Below are 23,884 nucleotides of genomic sequence, written 5' to 3'. Positions count from 1 at the left end.
TATTTCTCTTGTCTTAGCCAAGGTTAATTGGTTAATTCTGTTGTTTTGATGACTTAGCCAATGTAAGTGGGGTTATTCTTTGGTTTTGATGATTCAGCCAAGGTAAATGGGGTAATTATTTGATTTTGATCATTCAGCCAAGGTTAATTCTATGGTTTTAATTATTTAGCTGAGGTAAATGTGTTAATTCTTTGGTTTTGACTATTTTATTGGGATTTCCCAAACGTTTGAGGTAACAAAGTAATGTGACGACGTCAAGAAGAAAGGAAAAACAAACACAGAGTTAAATGTTATAAAAACTGTATTTACAAAAAAAGGAATATCCAAGGTAAATTTTTTATTTTTTATTATTACATTTTCACCCCCAAAAAGGCAAATTACCACTTTTGTGTAGGGGGCTATTATCAGGGGAAACAACTACTGGGGTACTATGGTGGGATTTGGGCAGCAAGATGTCGGTTCAAGTTACACTTAAACTTCTGCTCGTCAGTACTGTTGGGAAAGCAGAGACCTGGAAGGAATTCCAGAGTCTAGCGGTTCTAGGGAATAAACTATTGGAGTAAAAATATCTTTTACATCGACGGATCTCTACATTGTGGGGGTGGGATTTAGCAGCCTGTCGGTTTGTCGGGTTGTTTAATTCTTGGTTTTGATTATTTAGCCAAGGTAAATTGGTTAATTCTTTGGTTTTGATGATTTAGCCAAGGTAAATTGATTAATTCTTTGGTTTTAATGATTTAGCCAAGGTAAATTGGTTAATTCTTTGGTTTTGATGATTTAGCCGAGGTAAATGGGTTAATTCTTTGGTTATAACTATTTAGCCAATGTAAATGCGTTAATTCTTTGGCTTTATGATGTAGCCAAGGTAAATGGGTTAATTGTTTGGTTTTCATGATTTGGTTGTTATTATTTAGTCAAGGTAAATGGCTTAATTCTTTGGTTTTGATGATATAGCCAAGGTAAATTTGGTAATTTTTTGGTTTTGGATTATGTATATAAGGTAGATGGGTTAATTCTTTTGTTTTGATTATTTAGTCAAGGTTAATGGGTAAATTCTTTTGTTTTGATGATTTAGCCAAGGTTAATGGGTTAATTCTTTTGTTTTGATGATTTAGCCAAGGTAAGTTGGGTAATTCTTTGGTTTTGATGATTTAGCCAAGGTAAATGGGTTAATTCCTTGGGTTTGATGATTTAGCCAACGTAAATGGGTGATTTCTTTGGTTTTGATGATTTGGTTGTGATGATTTAGCCAAGGTAAATGGGTTAATTCTTTGGTTTTGATTATTTAGCCAAGGTAAATGGGTTAATTGTTTTGTTTTGATGATTTAGCCAAGGTAAATGTGTGATTTCTTTTGTTTTGATGATTTGGTTTTGATTATTAAGCCAAGGTAAATGGGTTAATTCTTTGGTTTTGATGATTTAGCTAAGGTAAATGTGTTAATTTTTTTGTTTTAATGATTTAGCCGAGGTTAATTGGTTAATTCTTTGGTTTTGATGATTTATTCAAGGTAGATTGGTTAATTCTTTGGTTTTGATTATTTAGCCAAGGTAAATGGGTTAATTCTTTGGTTTTGATGATTTAGCCAAGGTGAATGGGTTAATTCTTTTGTTTTGATGATTTAGCCAAGGTAAGTTTGTTTTTGATGATTTAGCCAAGGTAAATGTTTTTATTCTTTGGTTTTGATGATTTAGCCAAGGTAAATGGGTTAATTCTTTGGTTTTGATGATTTAGCCATGGTGAATGGGTTAATTCTTTGGTGTTGATTATTTAGCCAAGGTAAATCTGTTAATTCTTTTGTTTTGATTATTTAGCTGAGGTAAATGGGTTAATTCTTTGGTTTTGACTATTTTATTGGGATTTCCCAAACGTTTGAGGTAACAAAGTAATGTGACGACGTCAAGAAGAAAGGAAAAACAAACACAGAGTTAAATGTTATAAAAACTGTATTTACAAAAAAGGAAAATAAAGGTGTTGCAAACAATTGGGTTTGCGGGAAACTTATCTCACAGATGTGATGTGTCCGTTTATCAATTAAATCTTTCCTGTGTCCTTAGTTGGTATGAAAGAGAAAAGGTGCGGCCTTGGACTGTGCTGCTATTACGGCTTGGACTCCACGTGCGTCCCGTATTTCTGGTGGCGGAGAGCTGGCGAATTGGATGTACTCGCAATCAGGTTCCAACCGCAAAAGAGGCCGAAAGTTCGAAGGGGCCGCGCAAATAGGGGTCGGGGAGGAAACTAGAATGGCAGCCCGTGATTGGTTGTTTTTCATCCAATCATGGGGCACCACACTAGTGACTCCGTAATAATTCCAATATTCTCCCCCAAAACAAAATTGCAATATGAAATCATTGCAACATAATTCTCTGCAGTTACAGGTCCTTATGCTTTTAAGCTGGAGGTTCATAGCAGGCTTATTGTAAGGCAAACCATCCCATAATGAAAGGTCGCAGAAACTTGGATTTGCCTCCCTTTAAGGCAAATACGGCCCATAGGAAAATTGATTTTTTTTTTCTTGAAGGCAAACATAGCCAATAATAAAGTTCACAGGTAAAAGATCTTTTTTTTTTGAAGGCCAAACATAGCCAATAATAAAGTTCACAGGAAAATTGATTTTTTTTTTTTTGAAGGCAAACATAGCCAATAATAAAGTTCATAGGAAAATTGATTTTTTTCTTTTGAAGTCACACATAGTTCACAGGAAAATTGATTTTTTTTTTTTAAGGCAAACATAGCCAATAATAAAGTTCTTAGGAAAATTGATTTTTTGAAGGCAAACATAGCCAATAATAAAGTTCACAGGAAAATTGATTTTTTTTTTTTTTTTTTTTTAAGGCAAACATAGCCAATAATAAGGTTTACAGGAAAATTGATTTTTTTTTGAAGGCAAACATACTAGAATATAGAAGAGGTGAAGATTGTATTCACAAAGAGCTTAAAGGTTTGAAAGAAGTGTAGTGATTTATTTTGTATGTAAAGAATTCTCATTTTGGTGCACCAATAGGACTATAGAAATTTCATCCTTTCAATAATAAGGTAGGATATCATTAACAGTTATTATTTTTTTCTTCTTTTTTACAATAAGTACCTATAAGCTAAGGTATGTGAAGATTGTTTTAGATAAACTGAATTTAATAGTATATATAGGGGTTATTAAGAGAGTTTTTACTACTTTTTAAATTTTTAGTCCTTTTAGGACGTTGTTTCATTGGAACAGATGAGCTATTAGTATTTGGTACATCATTAGAAGATTTTGAATTTGCAGCATCAACTACTCCGTTTAGCACTGAAAGTGCAATTCTGTGATTGGAAGGTACAGACTTGATTTTGTCATCATGCCAGGGGAGTTTTACATGGTACGCATTATTTTTAAATTCAATGGAATTTTCAAATTCCATAATTTTACTCTTGTCATAATTACAAGTAGCCTCGTCTTTCGATGATATACTTAGGGAATCTACATCAAACATTTTCTCTAAATTTCTTTCTACTTGACTCTCATCAAATATTTCAGCAAGGGGGTCAGGGTAGCTCTTTATCGGGTTCATTACAAAATTTACCCTAATGTCTGAGCACGTAGAGTATTTGGAGACTATGTCATGATAATTGTGGAGATCCTTATTCTTAATCTTCTTAGGATTACACTGTTTATCATACAAAAAATGTTGGCAATTGCCAAACGGGGAAATGCCTGCAGGACACTCCCATGCCGAGCCCTGCATGCAGTCTATCATTTTGATGTTCTTCATGAATTGAATCACATCAATGCCTAAAAGGCCATGTACACGAATGTCATTTCTTTCGTGCAAAAAGGCCAGGGTATAATTTAAATTAATTAAATTTTTCTTTCCAGACTTAAAATTATCAAATCTTAAGTTTATATCGAATTCATCATTGATAAGAACTGGTAGAGACAAGGAACTACCCTTAGTTACCTCTATCCCCACTACAAGTTGGTTCAATTTTTTTGTTTGCGACCCTAAAAAGGTTTTTACCTCGTATTCAACTGGAGTGAGGAGAGATTTATAACACCCTAATCTTTCAATAACATTCCTGGAGAAATAGGTTCTTTGACTGCCTGTATCAAAGAGGCAGTTAAATCTATATTTTCGTTTTCCTTTAAAAACAGTAATTGCTACTATCGGCAAAATGTAAGGTTGTTTCTGCATGCTAGTGTTAGCACACACGTGCGTGGAAGCAGTTGGACTGTTTCCACCCTTATCTGTTTCATTACAAAGTGGGGTAACGTGGCCTCGGGATTTACAATGTGCACATCTCCGAGGTAATTTATTTCCTTTGCCATAGCAGTCTTCTGTTCTATGATTGGCACTTGTACAAAGGAGGCATAAGCCCATTTCTCTACACCTAGAACGTCTCGACTCAAGGGAAAAATATTTTGGACAATGGTTCATAGTGTGTCCATTGACACTGCAAAATCTGCAATACTTAGTAACTTTGCTAGATTTAATAGCAAAGTTTTCCAACGTTGGGACACCCTTCCTTACATTATTATCTTTATTATAATTTCCTTCCCTAGATTTGAAATTGTCTTGGTGGGAATTTGGAGTTTTTTTAAAACTCGTTTTTATCAAGGTTTTTATGACCTCATTATAACTATCAAAGATCTGATTAATTTTTGGATAGTTACTATCAACTTTTCTTATTATCTCTTTTTGAAGAGTTGGGGGTAATTTCGAAAAAATTACATGGCTAATCAGTTCGTAGCCAGGAGTGTTTTCTTCAAAAAAATCCAGACCATATGAAGTCTTTAGTTCAGCTAGGTCAGCCTTTATTTCTGACAAAAAACTTTTTATGTTAGCAAACTCTGGCTCATATTTAGGAGTATTACCCAGCAGTTGTTTAAAAATTTCATCGATAATGAGAGGAATATCCAAAAACTCCTTTCTCAATAAATTGATGGCCACTTCAAAGTTTTCATCTTCTAACGAGAGGTGAGACACTAACTGAGATGCGTAACCTGTCAAAAAACTTTTTAAAAGTGATAGTTTGGCTTTTTTTGAATGTACGGCGTCCACACAATTCTCAAATTGAGCTAGGAAATTTTTAAATTCAAATTTACCAGCTCTTATGCCACTAAATTTAGCACACTGCAACCGTGGGGCTGAAACGCACGCGGCTGCGAGTGGCATTTGTGGATTTTGTACTAGGACAGATTCTTTATTGGAAGGAGAAATATTCTCTTCCAGTTCAGTGAGCCTTTTGAATATGTTGTAAACGAACTCCGCTTGTAACTTTTCGTCTTCCAACATACCGCTATCTTCTAAATTGATATCGGCCTTTTCACAGGCTTCACTTATTCTATTATTAATTACGTCGACCTCCGTCAACCATTTGTTAATAAGAATTTCTTGCCTTTTAAAACAAATGTTATTGAGCGACACTTCTGCTGACATTAAATCAACGGCCGAAGTTATTTTCCTTTTAAAGGAATCTCTATTAAAAATCAAGGCTCTAACGCCCTTTATCTGTTTAAAATCATTCATACTGCTGAGAGCAAATATCTACAAGCAAAATAAAGGAAAGAAACGGAAGGAAAGAAAGAAAAAAAGGGGGGACGAACGAAATTAACCTCTACAGTCCCAGTAGTAACACCAAAATAGCATAGGCTTGTATTCCCTTCCTCAAGCGACGTCACGGTTGAATTGAATTTACACAAATCTATTTCGTGTTAAATTATCCCACGTGTTATTTTTAGTCTCTAGCGTAAAAGGCTAGTTTCAATTGTTTGCAAATTATTGGGATTTCCCAAACGTTTGAGGTAACAAAGTAATGTGACGACGTCAAGAAGAAAGGAAAAACAAACACAGAGTTAAATGTTATAAAAACTGTATTTACAAAAAAGGAATATTCAAGGTAAATTTTTTATTTTTTATTATTACATTTTCACCCCAAAAAAGGCAAATTGCCACTTTGGTGTAGGGGGCTACTATCAGGGGAAACAACTACTGGGGTAGGTACTATGGTGGGATTTGGACAGCAAGATGTCGGTTCACGTTACACTTAAACTTCTGCTCGTCAGTACTGTTGGGAAAGCAGAGACGTGGAAGGGATTCCAGAGTCTAGCGGTTCTAGGGAATAAACAATTGGAGTAAAAATATCTTTTACATCGACGGATCTCTACAGTGTGGGGGTGGGATTTAGCAGCCCGTCGGTTTGTCGGGTTGTTTAATTCTTGGTTTTGATTATTTAGCCAAGGTAAATGGGTTAATTCTTTGGATTTGATGATTTAGCCAAGGTAAATTGGTTAATTCTTTGGTTTTAATGATTTAGCCAAGGTAAATTGGTTAATTCTTTGGTTTTGATGATTTAGCCGAGGTAAATGGGTTAATTCTTTGGTTATAACTATTTAGCCAATGTAAATGCGTTAATTCTTTGGCTTTGATGATGTAGCCAAGGTAAATGGGTTAATTGTTTGGTTTTCATGATTTAGTTGTTATTATTTAGCCAAGGTAAATGGCTTAATTCTTTGGTTTTGATGATATAGCCAAGGAAAATTTGGTAATTTTTTGGTTATGATTATGTATATAAGATAGATGGGTTACTTCTTTTGTTTTGATGATTTAGTCAAGGTTAATGGGGTAATTCTTTTGTTTTGATGATTTAGCCAAGGTTAATGGGTTAATTCTTTGCTTTTGATGATTTAGCCAAGGTAAGTTGGGTAATTCTTTGGTTTTGATTATTTAGCCAAGGTAAATGGGTTAATTCTTTGATTTTGATGATTTAGCCAAGGTAAATGGCTGATTTCTTTGGTTTTGATGATTTGGTTTTGATGATTTAGCCTAGGTAAATTGGTTAATTCTTTGGTTTGACTGATTTAGCCAAGTTAAATGTGTTACTTTTTTGTGTTTTAATGATTTAGCCGAGGTAGATTGGTTAATTCTTTGGTTTTGATGATTTATCCAAGGTAGATGGGTTAATTCTTTTGTTTTGATTATTTAGCCAAGGTAAATGGTTTAATTCTTTGGTTTTGATAATTTAGCCAAGGTAAATGGGTTAATTCTTTTTTTTTGATGATTTAGCCAAGGTAAATCTGTTAATTCTTTGGTTTTTATGATTTAGCCAAGGTAAATGTTTTTATTCTTTGGTTTTGATGATTTAGCCAAGGTAAATGGGTTAATTCTTTGGTTTTGATGATTTAGCCAAGGTGAATGGGTTAATTCTTTGGTTTTGATTATTTAGTAAAGGTAAATCTGTTTATTCTTTTGTTTACATTATTTAGCTGAGGTAAATGGGTTAATTCTTTGGTTTTTACTATTTAGCCAAGGTAAATGTGTTAATTCTTTGGTTTTGATGATTTAGTCAAGGTAAATTTTTTATTTTTTATTATTACATTTTCACCCCAAAAAAGGCAAATTGCCACTTTTGTGTAGTGGGCTACTATCAGGGGAAACAACTACTGGGGTACTATGGTGGGATTTGGGCAGCAAGATGTCAGTTCACGTTACACTTAAACTTCTGCTTGTCAGTACTGTTGGGAAAGCAAAGACCTGGAAGGAATTCCAGAGTCTAGCGGTTCTAGGGAATAAACTATTGGAGTAAAAATATCTTTTACATCGACGGATCTCTACAGTGTGGGGGTGGGATTTAGCAGCTTGTCGGTTTGAGGGGTTGTTTAATTCTTGGTTTTGATTATTTAGCCAAGGTAAATGGGTTAATTCTTTGGTTTTGATGATTTAGCAAAGGTAAATTGGTTAATTCTTTGGTTTTAATGATTTAGCCAAGGTAAATTGGTTAATTCTTTGGTTTTGATGATTTAGCCAAGGTAAATTGGTTAATTCTTTGGTTTTGATGATTTAGCCAAGGTAAATTGGTTAATTCTTTGGTTTTAATGATTTAGCCAAGGTAACTTGGTTAATTCTTTGGTTTTGATGATTTAGCCGAGGTAAATGGGTTAATTCTTTGGTTTTAACTATTTAGCCAATGTAAATGCGTTAATTCTTTGGCTTTGATGATGTAGCCAAGGTAAATGGGTTAATTGTTTGGTTTTCATGATTTGGTTGTTATTATTTAGCCAAGGTAAATGGCTTAATTCTTTGGTTTTGATGATATAGCAAAGGTAAATTTGGTAATTTTTTGGTTATGATTAGTTATATAAGGTAGATGGGTTAATTCTTTTGTTTTGATGATTTAGTCAAGGTTAATGGGTTAATTCTTTTGTTTTGATAATTTAGCCAAGGTTAATGGGTTATTTCTTTGGTTTTGATGATTTGGTTTTGATGATTTTGCCAATGTAGATGGGTTAATTCTTTTGTTTTTATGATTTAGCTAAGGTAAATGTGTTAATTTTTTGGTTTTAATGATGTAGCCGAGGTTAATTGGTTAATTCTTTTGTTTTGATGATTTATCCAAGGTAGATGGGTTAATTCTTTGGTTGTGATTATTTAGCCAAGGTAAATGGTTTAATTCTTTGGTTTTGATGATTTAGCCAAGGTAAATGGGTTAATTCTTTTGTTTTGATTATTTAGCCAAGGTGAATGGGTTAATTCTTTGGTGTTGATTATTTAGCAAAGGTAAATCTGTTAATTCGTTTGTTTTTATTATTTAGCTGAGGTAAATGGGTTAATTCTTGGGTTTTTACTATTTAGCCAAGGTAAATGTGTTAATTCTTTGGTTTTGATGATTTAGTCAAGGTAAATTTTTTATTTTTTATTATTACATTTTCACCCCAAAAAAGGCAAATTGCCACTTTGGTGTAGGGGGCTACTATCAGGGGAAACAACTACTGGGGTAGGTACTATGGTGGGATTTGGACAGCAAGATGTCGGTTCACGTTACACTTAAACTTCTGCTCGTCAGTACTGTTGGGAAAGCAGAGACCTGGAAGGAATTCCAGAGTCTAGCGGTTCTAGGGAATAAACTATTGGAGTAAAAATATCTTTTACATCGATGGATCTCTACATTGTGGGGGTGGGATTTAGCAGCCTGTCGGTTTGTCGGGTTGTTTAATTCTTGGTTTTGATTATTTAGCCAAGGTAAATGGGTTAATTCTTTGGTTTTAATGATTTAGCCAAGGTAAATTGGTTAATTCTTTGGTTTTGTTGATTTAGCCGAGGTAAATGGGTGAATCTTTGGTTATAACTATTTAACCAATGTAAATGCGTTAATTCTTTGGCTTTGATGATTTAGCCAAGGTAAATGAGTTAATTTTTTGGTTTTCATGATTTGGTTGTTATTATTTAGCCAAGGTAAATGGCTTAATTCTTTGGTTTTGATGATATAGCCAGGTAAATTTGGTAATTTTTTGATTTTGGATTATGTATATAAGGTAGATGGGTTAATTCTTTTGTTTTGATTATTTAGTCAAGGTTAATGGGTTAATTCTTTTGTTTTGATGATTTAGCTAAGGTTTATGGTAAATGCTTTTGTTTTGATGATTTAGCCAAGGTAAGTGGGGTAATTCTTTGGTTTTGATGATTTAGCCAAGGTAAATGGGTTAATTCTTTGGGTTTGATGATTTAGCCAACGTAAATGGATGATTTCTTTGGTTATGATGATTTTGTTTTGATGCCAAGGTAAATGGGTTAATTCTTTGGTTTTGATAATTTAGCAAAGGTAAATGTGTTAATTTTTTGGTTTTAATGATTTAGCCAAGGTTAATTGGTTAATTCTTTGGTTTTGATGATATAGCCGAGTTAAATTTGGTAATTTTTTGGTTATGATTATCTATATATGGTAGATGGGTTAATTCTTTTGTTTTGATGATTTAGTCAAGGTTAATGGGTTAATTTTTTTGTTTTGATGATTTAGCCAAGGTTAATGGGTTAATTCTTTGCTTTTGATGATTTAGCCAAGGTAAGTGGGGTAATTCTTTGGTTTTGATTATTTAGCCAAGGTAAATGGGTTAATTCTTTCGTTTTGATTATTTAGCCAAGGTTAATGGGTGATTTCTTTGGTTTTGATGATTTGGTTTTGATGATTTAGCCAAGGTAAATGGGTTAATTCTTTGGTTTGGATTATTTAGCCAAGGTAAATGTGTTAATTTTTTGGTTTTAATGATTTAGCCGAGGTAAATTTGTTAATTCTTTGGTTTTGATGATTTATCCAAGGTAGATGGGTTTATTCTTTGGTTTTGATTATTTAGCCAATGTAAATGGCTTAATTCTTTGGTTTTGATGATTTAGTCAAGGTAAATGGATTAATTCTTTTGTTTTGATGATTTAGCTAAGGTTTATGGTAAATGCTTTTGTTTTGATGATTTAGCCAAGGTAAGTGGGGTAATTCTTTGGTTTTGATGATTTAGCCAAGGTAAATGGGTTAATTCTTTGGGTTTGATGATTTAGCCAACGTAAATGGATGATTTCTTTGGTTATGATGATTTTGTTTTGATGCCAAGGTAAATGGGTTAATTCTTTGGTTTTGATAATTTAGCAAAGGTAAATGTGTTAATTTTTTGGTTTTAATGATTTAGCCAAGGTTAATTGGTTAATTCTTTGGTTTTGATGATATAGCCGAGTTAAATTTGGTAATTTTTTGGTTATGATTATCTATATATGGTAGATGGGTTAATTCTTTTGTTTTGATGATTTAGTCAAGGTTAATGGGTTAATTTTTTTGTTTTGATGATTTAGCCAAGGTTAATGGGTTAATTCTTTGCTTTTGATGATTTAGCCAAGGTAAGTGGGGTAATTCTTTGGTTTTGATTATTTAGCCAAGGTAAAGTGGTTAATTCTTTCGTTTTGATTATTTAGCCAAGGTTAATGGGTGATTTCTTTGGTTTTGATGATTTGGTTTTGATGATTTAGCCAAGGTAAATGGGTTAATTCTTTGGTTTGGATTATTTAGCCAAGGTAAATGTGTTAATTTTTTGGTTTTAATGATTTAGCCGAGGTAAATTTGTTAATTCTTTGGTTTTGATGATTTATCCAAGGTAGATGGGTTTATTCTTTGGTTTTGATTATTTAGCCAATGTAAATGGCTTAATTCTTTGGTTTTGATGATTTAGTCAAGGTAAATGGATTAATTCTTTTGTTTTGATGATTTAGCCAAGGTAAATGGGTTAATTCTTTGGTTTTGATGATTTAGCCAAGGTAAATGTTTTTATTCTTTGGTTTTGATGATTTAGCCAAGGTAAATGGGTTAATTCTTTGGTTTTGATGATTTAGCCAAGGTGAATGGGTTAATTCTTGTGTGTTGATTATTTAGCCAAGGTAAATCTGTTTATTCTTTTGTTTACATTATTTAGCTGAGGTAAATGGGTTAATTCTTTGGTTTTGACTATTTAGCCAAGGTAAATGGGTTAATTCTTTGGTTTTGATGATTTAGTCAAGGTAAATTTTTTATTTTTTATTATTACATTTTCACCCCCAAAAAGGCAAATTGCGACTTTGGTGCAGGGAGCTACTATCAGGGGAAACAACTACTGGGGTACTATTGTGGGACTTGGGCAGCAAGATGTCGGTTCACGTTACAATTAAACTTCTGCTCGTCAGTACTGTTGGGAAAGCAGAGACCTGGAAGGAATTCCAGAGTCTAGCGGTTCTAGGGAATAAACTATTGGAGTAAAAATATCTTTTACATCGACGGATCTCTACAGTGTGGGGGTGGGATTTAGCAGCTTGTCGGTTTGTCGGGTTGTTTAATTCTTGGTTTTGATTATTTAGCCGAGGTAAATGGGTTTATCTTTGGTTTTGCCTATTTAGCCAATGTAAATGCGTTAATTCTTTGGCTTTGATGATTTAGCAAAGGTAAATGGGTTAATTGTTTGGTTTTCATGATTTGGTTGTTATTATTTAGCCATGTAAATGGCTTAATTCTTTGGTTTTGATGATATAGCCAAGGTAAATTTGGTAATTTTTTGGTTTTGGATTATGTATATAAGGTAGATTGGTTAATTCTTTGTTTTGATTATTTAGTCAAGGTAAGTGGGGTAATTCTGTGGTTTTGATGATTTAGCCAAGGTAAATGGGTTAATTCTTTGGGTTTGATGATTTAGCCAACGTAAATGGGTGATTTCTTTGGTTTTGATGATTTTGTTTTAATGATTTAACCAAGGTAAATGGGTTAATTCTTTGGTTTTGATAATTTAGCCAAGGTAAATGTGTTAATTTTTTGGTTTTAATGATTTAGCCGAGGTAAATTGGTTAATTCTTTGGTTTTGATGATTTATCCAAGGTAGATGGGTTAATTCTTTGATTTTGATTATTTAGCCAAGGTAAATGGTTTAATTCTTTGGTTTTGATGATTTAGCCAATGTTAATGGGTTAATTCTGTTTTTTTGATTATTTAGCTAATGTAAGTGGGTTAATTCTTTGGTTTTGATTATTTAGCCAAGGTAAATTTGGTAATTTTTTGTTTGGATTATGTATCCAAGGTAGATGGGTTAATTCTTTTGTTTCGATTATTTAGCTAATGTAAGTGGGGTAATTCTTTGGTTTTGATGATTTAGCCAAGGTAAATGGGTTAATTCTTTGGTTTTGATGATTTAGCCAAGGTAAATGGGTTATTTCTTTGCTTTTGATTATTTGGTTTTTATTTGTTAGCCAAGGTAAATGGCTTAATTCTTTGGTTTTGATGATTTAGCCAAGGTAAATGTGTTAATTCTTTGGTTTTAATGATTTAGACGAGGTAAATTGATTAATTCTTTGGTTTTTATTATTTATCCAAGGTAGAGAGGTTAATTCTTTAGTTTTGATGATTTAGCCAATGTTAATGGGTTAATTCTGTTTTTTTGATTATTTAGCTAATGTAAGTGGGTTAATTCTTTGGTTTTGATTATTTAGCCAAGGTAAATTTGGTAATTTTTTGTTTGGATTATGTATCCAAGGTAGATGGGTTAATTCTTTTGTTTCGATTATTTAGCTAATGTAAGTGGGGTAATTCTTTGGTTTTGATGATTTAGCCAAGGTAAATGGGTTAATTCTTTGGTTTTGATGATTCAGCCAAGGTAAATGGGTTATTTCTTTGCTTTTGATTATTTGGTTTTTATTTGTTAGCCAAGGTAAATGGCTTAATTCTTTGGTTTTGATGATTTAGCCAAGGTAAATGTGTTAATTCTTTGGTTTTAATGATTTAGACGAGGTAAATTGATTAATTCTTTGGTTTTTATTATTTATCCAAGGTAGAGAGGTTAATTCTTTAGTTTTGATTATTTAGCCAATGTTAATGGGTTAATTCTTTAGTTTTGATGATTTAGCCAAGGTAAATGTGTTAATCCTTTGTGTTGATGATTTAGCCAATGTTAATGGGTGAATTCTGTGGTTTTTATTATTTAGCCAATGTAAGTGGGTTAATTCTTTGGTTTTGTATGAGTTAGCCAAGGTAAATGGGTTAATTGTTTTGTTGTGATGATTTAGCCAAGGTAAATGGGTTAATTCTTTTGTTTTGAGTATTCAGCTAAGGTAAATGGGTTAATTCTTTGATTTTGATAATTTAGCCAAGGTAAATGTTTTAATTCTTTGGGTTTGATTATTTAGCCAAGGTAAATGGGTTAATTCTTTGGTTTTGAGAATTTTGCCAAGGTAAATGGGTTAATTCTTTGGTTTTGATTATTTAGCCAAAGTAAATCTGTTAATTCTTTTGTTTTGATTATTTAGCTGAGGTAAATGGGTTAATTCTTTGGTTTTGACTATTTAGCCAAGGTAAATGGGTTAAGTCTTTGATTTTGATGATTTAGCCAAGGTAAATTTTTTTTTATTATTATTACATTTTCACTCCAGACAAGGCAAATTGCAACTTTGGTCTAGGGAGCTACTATCAGGGGAAACAACTACTGGGGTACTATGTAGGGATTTGGACAGCAAGATGTCGGTTCATGTTACACTTAAACTTCTGCTCGTCAGTACTGTTGGGAAAGCAGAGACCTGGGTTAATTCTTTGGTTTTGATGATTTAACCAAAGTAAATTGGCTAATTCTTAGGTTTTGATGATTTAGCAAAGGTAAATGGGTTAATTCTTTGGTTTTGATGATATAGCCAAGGTAAATGTTTTTTTATTTTTTATTACATTGTCACCCCAAACAAGGCTAATTGCCACTTTGGTGTAGGGGGCTGCTATCAGGGGCAACAACTATTGGGGTACTATGTAGGGATGTGGGCAGCAAGATGTCGGTTTACGTTACACTTAAACTTCTGCACGTCAGTACTGTTAGGGAAGCAGCGAACTGGAATGGAATTCCAGAGTCTAGCGATTCTGGGGAAGAAACTATTGGAGTAAAAAGATCTTTTACATCTAGGGATCTCTGCAGTGTGGGGGTGGGATTTAGCAGCCTGTCGGGTGTGTCGGGTTGGTTAATTCTTTGGTTTTGATGATTTAGCCAAAGTAAATGGGTTAATTCTTTGGTTTTGATCATTTAGCCAAGGTAAATTGGTTAATTCTTTGGTTTTGATGATTTAGCCAAGGTAAATGGGTTAATTCTTTGGTTTTGATGATTTAGCCAAGGTAAATGGGTTAATTCTTTGGTTTTGCTTATTTCCTTTGTCATCATTCAAAATGACGTTTCCTGTTTTGTACAGAGACAATCTTTAATAATAATTTTAAAATGATTCTTTCAATCAAAATCTCCAACCCCGTGGCTTCCAAAGACAAATTTTATCTCATCACTGCTGGTCAAATGTTCAACTCTCTTTGAGTTTATATTTTCTTTTCATTCTCAATCGAAATGACATAACCCTTTTGGTGCAGACATATATTTTTAATCATAATAATTTAAAAATAATTCTGTTAATCGGAATCCCAAAACGAACCCACTTTATTTTTTGCACAGTTAGATTGTCCTTCATAAGACAATTATTATTTGTTATTCTTGCCAGTTGGTGAGTTCAATTCTATTATGTAACACCCAAACATGCATATCAATTGGAATCCCAAAGCGAATTGACACCTTCCTTCCTATCCAGAAATGCTTTTAACTAAACTTATTAGCCCGCCAAACACACACATATACCAGCCCTGATATTTACTTGTAGTAGTAATTCTTCTAATGCACTCACCTCCAAAAGACAGAAAGTCTGCTCTGTTTGCTGTCAACACACAGAAGCTAAGAGAAGAAGAGGAAGAAGAAGAGATAGAAGCAAGGGTATGGCCTAAAGGTATGAGTGAGATGAAACTGGTGAAGGAATGTACACTGTCGATGGATGTAGTCTTGGTCAAATCTAGCCAAAACAAGGTGGATCAATTGACGAGAGTGTCTCAGCAGTGGCTTGATGTAATTAAGAGGAACACCGAACCTGTGCAACCTGTATGCATGCATCTGTTAACTCAGTCAGGTTGAACCAGATCAAAATTGTTCACCAACAAAGCAATCATCCTAGTGTGAAGCGGACACTCTACTTTGTGAAGCAAATAAACCTTGGGGTTTCCAAGGCCGCTGTGAGAACCATTATTAAAGAATGTGAAGAGTGTCAGTCGATCAATCCATCACCCATGCACTGGTCAAAGCGGACTTTAAATGTTGAACAAACATGGCATAGGATAGCGATGGATATCACTCATTATGATGGGGCCCATTTTTTTAAACTCATTGACTGCGGACCCGCTCGGTTTGCCATCTGGCGACGCATCACTCAGCAGGATGCAAAACGTATAATCAATCAACAAAAGACTCTTTTCTTTGAACGAGGTCCACCATTAGAGATTTTAATGGATAATGGCACTGCCTTTTGAAGCAGCTTGTTTAAAGCCTTCATGGACGAATGGAGAATCAGACTTCGATGTTGTGCATATGTTCCCTCCAGAACGGCATCATCAAGCGATGTCATAGAAGTGTTAAAAGGATTGCAGCCAGGAAACGGTGTACTATGCTGGAGGCAGTACATTGGTACAACATTACGCCAAAGAATGACTTGTCCTCTGCTACAGCACCTGCCAATATGATCCACCGGTACTGCATACGACTTAAAGGAATTGACAGAATAACGACACCAATAGACAATCAACAGCAAACCGTCTACAAAATGAGTGACCGAGTGTGGGTAAAAGCCCCACGCGGACGATGTACTACAAAGTATGGAGTGGGACGTGGGACTGGGAATACCAGTATGCAAAATATATTAGTCAATGGAATGCCATGCCATGTGAGAGACCTGCGACCTATAGTAGAACCAGGCCCCACAATGGCTGCTCTGACATACCTTCGAAAGTGGTAGTGAGAGATTTGTGACCATCAATGAGATGCTGGGTAAGCAGACACCCAGTGTGAGTGAAGATGACAACTTAGTCGATGACATTCCAGATGAAAGCACAGTAAATGTTGGAACTATTCCTGATGAAGACACAATGATTGTTCTGCCACGAAGAAGCACAAAAGCCCCCCTCCCCCGAGTGTTTCATGTGTGATCAGAGGATCAGGGGGAAGTGTAGTAGTAATTCTTCTAATGCATTCACCTCCAAAAGACAGAAAGTCTGTTCTGTTTGCTGTCAACACACAGGGGCTGGGAGAGGAAGAAGAATAAGCGGTGGACATAGTTGGTTTTATGGGAAGAGGTGCGAGAATTCCCAAGATTTGAGAGGAATAAAAGATCGAATTCGGATGGATAGGCAAGTGTGCTTTTTCTCAAGCAAAGAAAACGATGAGAGGAGAGAGAAGTCCCTTCCTAAAGAAAGTTCCAGCTCAAAGTGAGAAAGAAAGTGATGCCGATTTCATTACTAGTTGATATATTGCTAATATAACCAGGGCCCATAGGTATTATGGCCATTAGCTTGGTCTGGGGCTGAATCTCCCAGGGCCAACCACACTGAGGAGGCACTGAGGTTCTGCTCAAATGACAGCATTACAAAATAAATAAACCAAATAAAATAGAGAGCAGGTTACTAAGACTCTCTAAATCATTGTTATTCAGTTTGTTTAGAAACGAAAACAAGCTGGTCAATCTTTAAGTGGGAATAAAAGAAATAGGGTTGAACTTAAAAATAAAAGTGAACATTTTTGAAGCTCATTCTTCCCATAAAATTAAAAGAGGGCGGGATTCATTCAGTTGAGTCCTCAGAGACTTCATTAATTATGGTAGTTTACAAAAGAACTCAGAACTGCATGATGCACCATGCTCAAACAGAGGAACATGTACATATATTTGACTCCCATGCAAATTGTATTCACCTTTTCTTGAATGTTATCTATTTCTATCACATTTACTTTTAACCCTAAGCTAATCCTTGAAAATTAAAATCAAATGCTTGTGAAAAAATGGTGCAATTCCATACAATTTCCATTTTAGCTACAAAGACCCAGCAGTAGTAACTGCTTGAGATCAATCCAAGCTGTCATCTTGTTGGCATATCTTAAAAACAATCAAAGCTCATTATAATTGAAGAAGGCATGCTAACCCATTTTTTTCTCAGCTTAGTCATAACACAAGAAAAATATACTATTGAAGGTTAACATGCTGCACACCAATCGCTAGGTCAGCTAGTTAATAAGCTATGAAAAATCTGGCACCCTGACTCTATTGAGAACGAATCTCTCCAAGTGATTATACGAGCAGATCTGAAGTGAAACGCTGCACTAAATCCCTGTATCATACTTTTCTAGATCGTGAAAGATTTCTGAGTGCAGCAATATTAACAAAGATTTCTGAGTGTGGCTCAGTATTCAGTGAAGAACTGCATTCATACTTAGGTCGACGGCATGGTAATTCTGTGATATACCTCTCAGATTTTTTTTCAAACTCCCCATTTGTTAGTATCATAAAAACTAGATAATCCTGAAAATTCGAGTTTGTAACTCCAAGCAATTACCAAAATATTATATTTTTAAGATATGTTACAGAATAATGTGAAATCATGGCATTAGAAAATGACATTTTTATGAATAAAATGAATTTTAGAATATAATTAGAACATTAAAAATTTGGACATGCAGTTTTTTTTTGGGGGGGAGGGTCCTTATAAATCACACTTAAAGCCTCTCAAACTCAACAGTTTTTGTGTTATTGTATGTGTTTGCCTAAATTTGAGTGTGGGACTACCAAGTCTCAAAGGTATAAAAAATGAATTTTTTTTTTTCCGTGAACTGTGAATGTTCTTCAATGTGAAAATGGAGTCTTAATTTTTCTGTATTAGCTCACAATTGAAATTTAACATTAAGACATGTTATGGCCGTACAGTTTTGCCATTTCTACTAGAGAAAAAATAAATCAAAACACAAATTTATTACAAAATTCATTTTTCATTTTGCTATAGTTAATTCAATATATAGACACAAAAGTTATTTATAAAGTACATCATAGCATGTTTTCAAAACGTTAAATAAACAGCTGATCACGAATGTAGTTTTGTAAACACAGCAATTGTTTTATCATAATCTTCATCACAGATTTTGTAAGTTCTTCCAGTGGTTGTGGTAGGTGCTTGAATAGCACATATACTATTTTTTTACAGAGACATAGCAGCCATCACCACTTAATGACCAGTTGAACGTTTTCTGTTGTCAATGGGAATGTATGAATTACTTGCCTTCTCACCAACTTTGTTTACTAAACTCACCCACTGCAACAAATTGTACACACAAGAGATGTAAGATAATAGTGCAATATTGCCAATATCAACTCGAGTTGGATTTTTGAAGTCATCTATGCTAGTCTAATCCTCCATAAAAATTATGCACTTTCGATCCACTGAACAGACTACTAATTGAGACAAAAGACTACTAATTGAGATAAAACCTGACATTTGCAGAGTATTGAACAAAGGTATACATTGGCAGAATATCCATTTTATGTTAAAGAGCCAGAATCAATTGTGCACTTTCCAGCTTGTTAGCAATCGCTAGCAAAATTTTGTGAATGTTCAGTAACTTGTGCAAATAAAATAAACTATGGTTGATAACAACCATTCCATTAAAATAGTGACAGGACTTATTAATGAGATAGCATATTGACAAAGGACACAACCCTCACAACTCTAGATTAAAGGCCTGACAAGATTGCCAATCTAAAAAGTGATACTCAGCAACTCATCTCTATAACACATTATGTCACATTATGTAATTTGTAAGGGTAAACTTATGAATGAAGATCTCAGAAATCTAAAATATCCCAGATGCCACAATATTCTGAGACCTTCAGAGAATGTGTAAAGAATTCACAATGTAAGGTAACAATGGGTCATAAGACATGCAAAATGGCAAAGATGGTCTGCTTTAATAGCAGAAACATCATTCTAACATTCAATGCAGAGGGGCAAGAAACATGTTAAGGTGCCAATCAACTGTATAACTAATAAAGTAGAAACAAGGCAAAGTGACAGCAACAGCAAAAAAGACAGACACTAATGATCGGTTAAAGACAACGTGTATCATGTTTTATTTTTATCAAAAAAAAAGTAAAATGAAAGGCAATATATTCGGAGTGAGAACTGGTGTGTGGCAGAGTTGAGATTCTTGGATCTGTGACGAGCATGCGCAAAAGCGCACAAAAAGTATGAGTTGTGTGTGCCTACATCGAGGAGCGAACCTGGGACCGTTAGATTACAAAGAAAAACGTTTGTGAGCGATACTCGCATTACCACGACAATTGGGTTCGCCCGACGGCTATAAAAGGTCAAGCCGAAACAAAGATTGCAAGTCGTTTCTTTTTTTTGGTCGGTCGACGGTTGAAAAGAAGTTGCTGGTGAAGAGTGCGACATTTGCGAGAAGAAAGAAGTTGAAAGAACTGATTTGTTCAACTTTGAAAAGAACTTCTGGCGTGTATATCACTAACACAAATTACTTAGCTTTCTCCTCTCTCATGCTGTGATAAGCTATCACAGCTATTATGGCTCTCGATCAAAAACTTATATTTGATGGTAGTGAATCTTGACAGTCAATAGTGCAGTGGTTGGAGAAAGCTGATCTAATATGTCAGCTAAGTGGCGTAAAGTGCATTGAATGTGTAATTCCAATGCGTTTGTCAGGCGGCGCCTATGCAGTGTACCAGCAAGTGAGGAAAAGTGGGTCGATTGTGGGTGTATAAAGAAAACCTTGTACACAGCGTTTGCTTTGGATCCATTTTCTGCATGGAAGCTGTTCATAGCTCATCGTCTCCAACCAGGTAAAACGGTCGACGTCTTTTTGGCGGAGCTGTGCAGACTAGCAGTCCTGTTTGGCGGTGTATCGGATCAATGCCTGCAATGTGCATTCATTGCTGGTTTAACTTGGATCTATCTCATGTGCTGGCACGCACTTGTGCTATTTTAATGACTAACCTGATAGTTCCAGAGATAGCTGCATTAGCTTGCACAATCGACACCAGTTAACATCAAGGAGACAGATAATTCACAGAAGTGTTACAAGTGTAATGGATTGAATCATAAGGCAAGCAATTGCCTATTGGATAGTGCAACAGGAGGAGATGTCGGGGTCAGGCCTCGAAACCCTATCACATGTTATCAATGTCGGCGGCGAGGGCACATTGCTCGATTTTGTCCGGGGAAATGAGCAAGGGGGCGAGAAGTGAGCGCCAATCTCATCCCCCAAACTGGTGTAAATGGCATCTTGCCGGTTCTCATCAATGGACTCCCATGCACAGCTCTGGTGGATACCGGATGCACACAGTCACTGGTCCGCAAGTCATTTTGTAAGGAATGGATGAGGAAAGTAACCCCAGTGCTCACAGCAAATGGAAGCACACTAAGCTATTGTGGAGTAGGAATGGTGCACTCAAGTACCACAGCGGTGGATAGATGAGATCCATAAAGCAACAGAACCCAGAGAACTTATGTGTGCTGTGACCGCAGAACATGAACACGACTCTCAGATCCAGACAATTCATCAGTCCAGTGGACATCCCGGTGTGAAAAGGACATGGTACTTTGTAAAGTTGGTCAATCCAACAATAACTGAAACTCAAGTGCGATCGATGGTTGGAGATTGTAAAGAATGCCAATCCATAGATCCAGCTCCGGTGCATTGGAAGCCAGATAGGCTTAACGTCACGGACACTTGAAGTAGGGTTGCTGTGGATATAACCCACTTTGGTACTCAGGTGTACTTGACATTAATAGATTGTGGTCCCAGCCGTTTTGCCATTTGGAGGCAGTTGTACCGATAGGATTTGGCTAGCGTCATTAAGGAGTTGCGGAGTATATTCTGTGAAAGGGGGCCGCCGACTGAATTGCCCACAGATAATTGTGCAGCGTTTTGCGGAAAGACAATTGCTGATTTTACACAAATCTAGGGTGTGCACATTCGATTTTGGTGTGCCCACGTACCCTCCGGAAACGGTATCATGGAGTGATCCCATCGCACTATAAATCGCATTGCGGCAAGAACAGGGTGCACGATCTTGGAGGCAGTGTACTGGTACGTCATGCCTAAAGATGACAAGACAGCCATAACAACACCTGCGAATATGCTATACAATTATAGGATCCGTCTAAAAGGTATCAATGAAGTGAGGGTGCCCGAGACCGCAGTGGCTAATCCGTACAAGGAAGGGGATGCAGTTTGGGTGAAGAATCTGCGGGGAAGATGCACAACGCAGTTCTGTACAGGAACAGTGACAAAAATAAATAGTCAACACTCAATATCAGTTGATGGAACACCACACCACATAAAAGATGTGCGCCCAGCATGCCGACATGACGTTATAATCAATGATGAACTCAATTCATCATATGACGAAGACCCATTGCTGTACGAATGGCCAGATGACGGAAGCTCTTCAGAACATGATGATGGAAACTCTTTAGAAAATGATGAGGATCCAGAGCAGGACGAGTTTAATGATCCGGCAAATGAAGGCACCACTGAGGAAGTTCCTGAATCTGTGCCATTAAGGCGAAGTACCCGAACGAAACGGCCTTTGATCATATGTGTGATCTCGAGATCAGGGTGGAGTGTGACGAGCATGCACAAAAGTGCACAAAAAGTATGAGTTGTGCGTGCCTGCATCAGGGAGCGAACCTGAGACCGTTAGATTACAAAGAAAAACATTTGTGAGCGATACTCGCATTACCGTGACAACTGGGTTCGCCTGGCGGCTATAAAAATTCAAGCCTAAACAAAGATTGTAAGTCGTTTCTTTTTTTGGTCGGTCGGTGGTTGAAAAGAACTTGCTGGTGAAGAGTGCGGCATTTGCAAGAAGAAAGAAGTTGAAATAACTGATTCGTTCAACTTTGTAAAGAATTGCTGGCGTATATATCGCTTAACACAAATTACTTAGCTTTCTCCTCTCTCGTGCTGCAACAGGATCCATGAGGTATGAATTGGTAGCCAGAATTCAGTAAGTACTGGAACAGATAACTGGATGTCAGTGGGCAATGGAGTTGGTGTCTGGAGGCATCAGAGCTGCAGGAGTGAGCTGGAGAGCCACTGGAATGAGCTGAAGGTGCTGCAGCAATAAAGCTGGAATTGTTGGAAACCACAGAGGTAAGCCGTTCGAGTTTCTGCAGGTGTAGGCTGGAGTCACTGGAAGCTGCAGGAGTGAACTGGAGTTGAAGCAAGTTCAGGAACTAGAGTGGCATGATTTAAAAAGGAGTTCCAGGAGGCAAGCAGCAGTAAAGAGTGGAGTGTGCATTGCATTCTGGTAGTTTGTGAATCGCACAATTAGTTTGCTGAGTAGTCCTGAAAAGGGCTGCTTCTCTACTGCTGCTGATGCCTTTGGTTCTCATGGTGATTGAGTATGCTGACTTGACGAGTATCAAGTCAAGATAGGAGTGCTCCTAGCTCCATGGAACAACTGGTGATTTACTGTGAAAGCCGTTTGTTTCATGAAAAGTAGTTCATACTACAGTCGACTAGCGCTGAAAAACAGAGTGCTGTAATTAATTTTAATATATTTAATTTCTTACATACAAACATATATCTGGCATTCATTGTGAGCATTTATTTAAAGCTCTGTCTAAAAACAAAATGTTTTTTATTTTGTTCTGTTGCAAAAAATTGAGTTTTGTTTTTTTCTTTGTTGTTGAAAAAAAGGTTGTTGCTATTTTTAACATGCATGTTCGTGGCATATTTCTGGGAGTGTCACGTGTCGTCCACCAGTGTGCTTACATTTGCTTCATTCTAATTGTAAATAAAGGTGCAGTAATATTAGACTGCAACAATATTACAAAATGTTGACTTGAATCTGAAAACATTGGCTTTTCAGAAAAAAATGGGATTTCTATTAGGAGTATGATGGAAGCAATTCTAAACTTTCCTACACTTCACCAATGCCAGATCCTGGTTTCAACTTGTGAACTAAGTCTCATACACATTTTCTCAAACTGAGGTAATGCACCATTTCAGGAGCAATTATAAAAGATGGACCAGAAGTTCTACTGGGGCAGCATACAAAGATACCCTGATATGCCATAGAATAAGTTTTCCGTGATCGTCAGTGAGTTTTTTTCTACAAGACAGGAAAGGAAATTTTCTGTTCAAAAACTCACTGATGATCACAGAAAACTTATTCTAATGGAATACTGAAACACTATGCACTGGTTGTAGGGGATGGTTTGAGATTAACATACAGGTTATAATCATGTTAAATGCTTGTGTAGAGGTGTCCAAACTATTGGTAAGAGTGTATCACAAACCTTTAATAAAATCTTTTCAAAAAATGTCCTGGAGAAATCCATGGACTTGGAATATAAGTTACATATAAATCACCTTTTTTGGAAACTCAACGCTGCACCAGACTACACCCCAACGCATCTCACAACACCAAGACATCACACACCCACACACCTCACACCAAGGCACTTCACATGATGGTACAACACAAAGTTATCTAAAAACACTAAGGCAACTCACAACGCCAAAGTGCCTTACATCAAAGCAACTTACAACACTAAGGCAACTCACAAAACCAAACTTACAACGCCAATGCAACTCACAAAACCAAACCACAACACAACACTATAGAACCTCACAACACTAAAGTACCTCAGACCAAGGCACTTTACAATCTCAAGGAATCTAACAACACCAATGCACTTCACATCAAGGCAACTCACAATGTGTACTTTACA

At 35.8% G+C, this 23,884-nt stretch overlaps 1 protein-coding gene across 1 annotated transcript in view; it reads left to right on the top strand.

The window, feature by feature from the left end:
- Window positions 1-5,765: 5,765 nt before the first annotated feature.
- The window catches only part of LOC145260560 (ataxin-3-like), a 231,505-nt gene continuing 213,386 nt past the window's right edge, over window positions 5,766-23,884 (top strand). The window contains exon 1 of the mRNA XM_080118805.1: window positions 5,766-5,872. The gene's annotated coding sequence lies outside the window, so the exon portion shown is untranslated. The remainder of the gene's footprint in view (window positions 5,873-23,884) is intronic.

The sequence above is a fragment of the Euprymna scolopes genome, chromosome 36, assembly GCF_053919585.1.
Source record: "Euprymna scolopes isolate OS-2025 chromosome 36, ASM5391958v1, whole genome shotgun sequence".
Lineage (NCBI taxonomy): Eukaryota > Metazoa > Mollusca > Cephalopoda > Sepiida > Sepiolidae > Euprymna > Euprymna scolopes.
Note: the sequence above shows the minus strand (reverse complement) of the source record. Positions and strands in the feature narration are given on the sequence as shown.